The sequence below is a fragment of the Chlorocebus sabaeus genome, chromosome 21 (assembly GCF_047675955.1).
Source record: "Chlorocebus sabaeus isolate Y175 chromosome 21, mChlSab1.0.hap1, whole genome shotgun sequence".
NCBI lineage: Eukaryota > Metazoa > Chordata > Mammalia > Primates > Cercopithecidae > Chlorocebus > Chlorocebus sabaeus.
The window spans coordinates 69065360-69071761 of record NC_132924.1 but is presented as its reverse complement, the minus strand read 5'-3'; the positions used below and the strand labels follow the sequence as shown (position 1 = coordinate 69071761).

At 39.5% G+C, this 6402-nt stretch overlaps 1 pseudogene; it reads right to left on the bottom strand.

Moving 5' to 3' along the window:
* Nucleotides 1–243: 243 nt before the first annotated feature.
* On the bottom strand, nucleotides 244–986 carry LOC119626329 (elongation factor 1-delta-like; annotated as a pseudogene).
* Between the last annotated feature and the right edge of the window lie 5416 nt (nucleotides 987–6402).

The following is a 6402-nucleotide window of genomic DNA, read 5'->3' as shown; positions in this document are numbered from 1 at the left end:
GGGACTACAGGCACCTGCCACCACACCTGGCTAATTTTTTGTATTTTTAGTAGAGACAGGGTTTCACTGTGTTAGCCAGGATAGTCTCAATCTCCTGACCTCGTGGTCTGCCCGCCTGGGCCTCCCAAAGTGCTGGCGTGAGCATCCGTGCCCAGCCACTGGTCTGCTTTTAATCCTGGCAGGGCCTCACACGCACGTGCACGCACGCACACACACGCGCACGCACACACACACACACAGGCTTCAGATCTTCTTGAGAGCTGTTGTGTCGACACCCTGCACATGTTACTCAAACTTTGTGATCTCCTCTTCCAGCAAGTCTGTCCCCATCTTGTCATCCCCTGCCACACACTGAATCTGCAGCTTCTGGATACTGTAGCCCACGGGCACCAGCTTGGAGCCCCCAGACCAGTCCGTCCAACTAGATGGAGCACACACAGGCCTGCAGCTGGACCATGTCCATCTCATCATCTCAAGGCTTGACATCCAGCAGGATGGAGGACTGAGCCACCAGCGTGGGCTTCTTCACCTTCTTCCCCCTGTACTGCCGCAGCCGCTCCTCCCGCAGCCACGCTGCCCCCTTGTCCTCCTCCTCATTGCCACTGCCAAACAGGTCAGTGTCATCATCCTTGTCATCCTCTGCTGGTATGGCAGACTTCTTGGCCGAGGGTTCCACTTGGTGCATGGGAGACACGTGCTGGGTCTGCCGGGCTGTGGCCAGGTGGCTGGGCCTCCAGCTTGGAGACTGCCTGCTGCAGCTCCTGCACTACGCCTCGTAGGTTCTGGTTCTCCACTTCCAGGCTGGCTCTCGGGACGTCGAGCTCGTTGTCGTCTCCTCTGGGGCCATTGGAGGCCCTGGGGACTGAGCTGTGGCAGGAGGCGCCGGCCACAGTTCCGTTTATCTGCTCCTAGAATGTCCTTTCTGCATGGTCATATTTGAATTTGTGGAACCAGATCTTCTCTTGTACTAGGAAGTTTGTAGACATTTTTCTGACGCCAGTCAAGGACGCGGCGACCAGAGAGGAGGAATCGGCGGGTGCGTGACGCCTGAGGAGAGGGCCAGTATTACAGATATTGTTAATCAAATTGGAGACTCTCTATATAATGGACTCTGACAAGTTTTCATTTACATTAAGAAATTGTGCATGATGGAATTAGCTGCTCTGGGAACTGCCTCAGATCCCAAGCCTGCTCTTACATGCTATGAAAACAGAGAAACCCTAGTTAGTGGTGGGAAAGGACACTTTCAGCCCATCTCTGTCATCACAGTGTCCACGGGCTTCCAGAGGCTTGCTCTGAGAAATGTCCTATCTTAGATTAAGAGAATGGCCGAGGGAAAAGGTGTTTTCTGAAAAAGTACTGAATTATCAGGCAGACCATTATTTTAGAAGCCTAATCCTGAAGAGTGCTTAATTAGACCAGCTTCCCGCAACGTTCAGGAGGAAATTAGATATGAGAATAGTTCACTAGAAATTGGACATCGTGGCTTAACCTGTTGAGCTCTTTGCATTGTGTTTCGTAGTTCGTGGTTCATCACTTTGCTAGCCATCAGGCTTAATAGAGGAATTTTTAAAACATTAGATTTCTATGGAGATTCTGATTTAGTAAGGTACAGAGCCCAAGAATCTGGGTTTTAAGCCAGTTTTTGGTTCCATTATTTAATAAGCATAGAATCTAGACCTTGAAAAAGCAGCGTGGCTAAAACTGTTGGAAATCAGAATTTCAGGTCACACCCTAGCCCTTCTAAAACAGAATGTGCATTTTAGTGAGATCCCCAAGTATTTTGTACAAACATTAAAATTTAGAAGCACAATTGCATTAAGTTTGATAAACAACCAGGTTTGTTAACTGATGTGGAAGTTCAGGGAAAGCCTGAGAGTAAGACATCATTGTTTAATATGAGTTGGTTGCATTTACCTCAAAAGTATTTGGTCTGTTAACTTTTTATCAGAGTGACTAACATATAATTAAATTTCAAGGACTGTTTACAAAAAAAACCCAAAAAACTCTTAGCCATGGAATGAACCTATTTCATAATAACAGAGCAATAACTATTGTACATAACTATTTTCTATAGGATATTTATGACCATGATTAGTATGGAAAACATCAAGATATCCACAGAGCTATGAGAATGAACTAGAATAGAGAAGCTAAGTTACAACACTAACACAAACTACTAGGACATAACTCGAAGCAATGTCTTAGTTTTGCTTTATTTGGCAGTAGTAGTAGCAACAAAATAAAGGTAGCTGGAGGCTCCTTGTACCACACAAATTTAAAAGATCAAGAAGCCAAGAGTAACAGACTTTGAGTCTTCAACAGTAAATCTCTTTATGGTCTATGCATGTTTATACACTGTTCAAAGGAGCATTTGTCCTTCATCCCAAAACTGTACCAAAACAAACCCCGTTTTCTACAACAAACAAACAATAAGCAAAAGAAACAGTATGATGGAATCAGTTTTTAAAATCATTTCAATAGGAACAAAATATTCTTATTGCGTGATCAAAGCTTGCCACCTTTCAGGAGAATAATTAGTACAGTTAGTCCAGATCTGATAATAATGTCATAAAATCTGACAAATCACAGTTGGAATCCTACTAGAAGAATGAAGAGAGAGGCTAAGAATCAAATGCTTAAAGGTTTTGTTTGCACCATAAAAGGGTTTAGAGATGCAGGTCAGCTGGATTTGGAGTGAATAATTCTTTATTTTATTTATATAAAGTGTTCTTGTATTCAAGTTTTTTAATCACTGCTGTCGTATGATTGATTTACGCAGAGGAATATAATGTTGATTTGATTCTTTACCTCACACCAAAGAATATACCTTTCTCTAAAGACAAAGGCAATAAGTGAGTTGTGTGTCCCATTCCTTTATTATTTTATGAGACCAAATTTATTTTAAGCTTCCGAAGAAGCTGGCTTCCTCTGCTTGGCTGGGTTCGCAGCCATCATTGCAAGTGTTGTGAGAGACTTAAGGAATCATGTTGCCAGCACATTGGCAGAAGATGAGGAACAGACAAACATGGAAAATATTTTTCAAGAAGTTACTTCACCCTAGAAGAAGAGACAAATAGAGACATAGCATGTCTGATTAAGGGATGGTGTAAGTACCACTGTGTACACCACCTATTTTTATACATTTATTAATCATGAGCAAGAAAGAAACTTCTAAAACATAAACAGTAGAGCAAAGATGGTAGATATGAAATAGTGGCATTAATGTCAAACAGATAAATGAGAAATAGACAATTACAGTAACAATAATTTGATGTTACTTAAAGTGTAACTTTTGAGAGGTTATGCTGTTTATAGAGGAAAGTTACAGCAGCACAGAAAATTGCGGATTTAATGCAGTATAATAATTTATGGTCAGAAACTACTGTGGATTTTTTTTGTTCTAAATTTCTGTAGGGTTTATATAGCTTTAGGTGGATTCCCATCTGCAGTAAAATCAAATATATTTTATTAGTTATACCAATTACCACAGTCTACAGAGGAGCTTGGATGTACATACTAAAATAAAATACCCCCTAAAAATATTTGGATAATCTGAAATGCTTTCAAATTATAACTCTACCCGAGATTTTTGAGGTTCCTGCTTTGCTATTTTTTTTTTTTTTCCAAAAGCCACTGAGTAAAGCTCTGAATTCACAGCAATTGGTCTCCATTTCATGGCTTATTGCTTGAGGATTAGACATCTGGTCCAGTCGGAGCCAATTAAATTCCTCTAGTTTCTAGTTTACATTTATTTGGTATTAGAAGTTGCATCTGGCTGTAATGGCTCTTAAATGTGTAGAGTACCTGGTTTTTGGAGTTCTTTGGTTGCAAAAGAAGAGACCAAAGAAGGTTTCCAGTGAAAACATAGCTGGAATATGCCATGCACGTGGTTCAATTAGAGTTCCCAAATTCCTGGTTGAGGAACACTCTCCCTTAAGGTAACTGCTAGTGCCACAGCCTTGGCCGCAGTGTCACTAAACCCTTTTGAGGTTCCACAGTACTCAATTCCATCATTTAAAAGAAGGTAACAACAACAAAAACTAACAAACTATCTCTGTATTGTCAGATTAGTCCCTAAGATTCAAAGTCTCTGTTATGATTTAATTACATATATCATTTTTTGAAAAGGAGCACAAATATTTAATGTTTTAAATAACTGCTCACAGTCTAAACCATATTTTATCATTGCAGAATTTATGACAGTCTATTTTAATCATTACGTTTATTGCATAATTGTTTATTTCATAATCTACAATATTATCATCACAAATATCTAAATTATGCAATAAATATAATGGTTAAAATAGACTGTCTTAAATACTTCAGTGATAAAACATGATTTAGACTGTGAGAGTCAACCCAGAAGTTATTTAAACTCATCTGTTCCAACTTTTCAAAGACGTATCATACTCAGAATATAATCTAAAATTCTTTATGCATTCTGCAAGGTCCTATGATCAGACACCTGGGTGTCTTTCCAATGGTATTTTCTGCCGTATTTCCCCTTGCTCAGATGCGTCGGCAATACCAAGTCACCTGCTATTTTTTAATCGTATTAAGCAGGATCTATACTTGGGTCCTTGCTATTGACTGTTCCTGGGACTTTGGTCCCTTGAATATTCAAATGCTTTCGTTCAAGTGTCTACTTAAATGAAATTTCATCATTAAATCCTTTCCTAACAATTCTATTTATATTAGCATCCCATCTCCATCATTCTCTACACCTTTACTTACCTTAATTAATTTTTTCTTTGACTTCTAACAACTTGACATCTTACATATTCAGCTTTTGATTCTTGCCCCAGCACCACACACATACACTCACACACACACGCACACACACACTCCATACTGAAAGGAATGTAATTGTGTTAGTCCGTTCTCATGCTGCTATAAAAAACTGCCCAAGACTAGGTAATTTATAAAGGAAAGAAGTTTAATTGACTCACAATTCTGCAGTGCTGAGGGGGCCTCAGGAAACTTATAATCATGGCAAAAGGGAAAGGAGAAGCAGGCACCTTCTTCACAGGGCAGCAGGATGGGGTGAGTGCAAGCAGGGGAAATGGCAGATGTTTATAACACCTTCAAATCTCATGAGAACTCACTCACTATCACAACAGCATGAGAATAACTGCCCCCATGATTCAATTACCTCCCACCAGGTCCCTCCCACGACACGTGGGGATTATGGGAACTGCAGTTCAAGATAAGATTTGAGTGGGGACACAGCCAAACCATGTCAGTAATGTAAACTCCAATTTAAGGATTCTTTTTCATTGTAATATTCCATACACTTTTAAGGATTACTAAATTATGGTATGCACTTAATAATTATGGATTGAATGAACTAGCAATATGGCAATATATTACTACAGATGATTTTTTTCAGGAGGTAATACTCAGAAACTTTCAGCATCCATGTTTCTTGATATTCCAGATCCTTAATTTTTTTTTTTTTTTTTTTTTTTGAGACGGAGTCTCGCTCTGTCACCCAGGCTGGAGTGCAGTGGCCGGATCTCAGCTCACTGCAAGCTCTGCCTTCCAGGTTGACGCCATTCTCCTGCCTCAGCCTCCCGAGTAGCTGAGACTACAGGCGCCTGCCACCGCGCCCAGCTAGTTTTTTGTAGTTTTTAGTAGAGATGGGGTTTCACTGTGTTAGCCAGGATGATCTCAATCTCCTGACCTCGTGATCCACCGTCTCGGCCTCCCAAAGTGCTGGGATTACAGGTTTGATCTACTGCATCCAGCCCCTGATCCTTAATTTTACAGCTGAAGAACCTGATGGTAAAAATAATGAATACTGTGCAGCTGGGAGACTGAATGCCTTGATTCTATTTTATGTTTTCGGGTGGGTTTTCTTTTAGATGATAAATCATTTTTAATACACTTGTAATGCATATATTTAGAAAAACTACTTATAAAAGTAATTGACTCTCATCTCTAGGCCTTGTGGTATTTGACTTGTAAATTAGGGTGTAGGGTCATTAAAGATTAAGATAATTTTTTATTGTGTTTAGTATATTTTTATTATCAGAATATAGCCCCAGTAAAAATACAGAGCAAGATAGTTACATAGAAAAAAAACTGTTGTATGTTGAGAAAATTTGTGTTGCCAATTTTATCACTTGTCAATGAATGAAAGACTTGACAAGTTCAGGAATATAAAGAGATTTTGGATAGATGACTTTCAGATATCTTAAAGTCTATTTGTGGATATAATATATGTATAGGCAAAGAAATTACAGTGCAATTTAAAAATATGACAAACTAATGGTAGAAGAAGCAAGTTAAACTTTGATCAAAGAAGATAGCTTAGAGCCAGGGAAGTCTTCATAGAGGAGGTAAAATAGCACCTATATTGGTGATAAAATATAAACATTTTCCTATATTACCCAAATG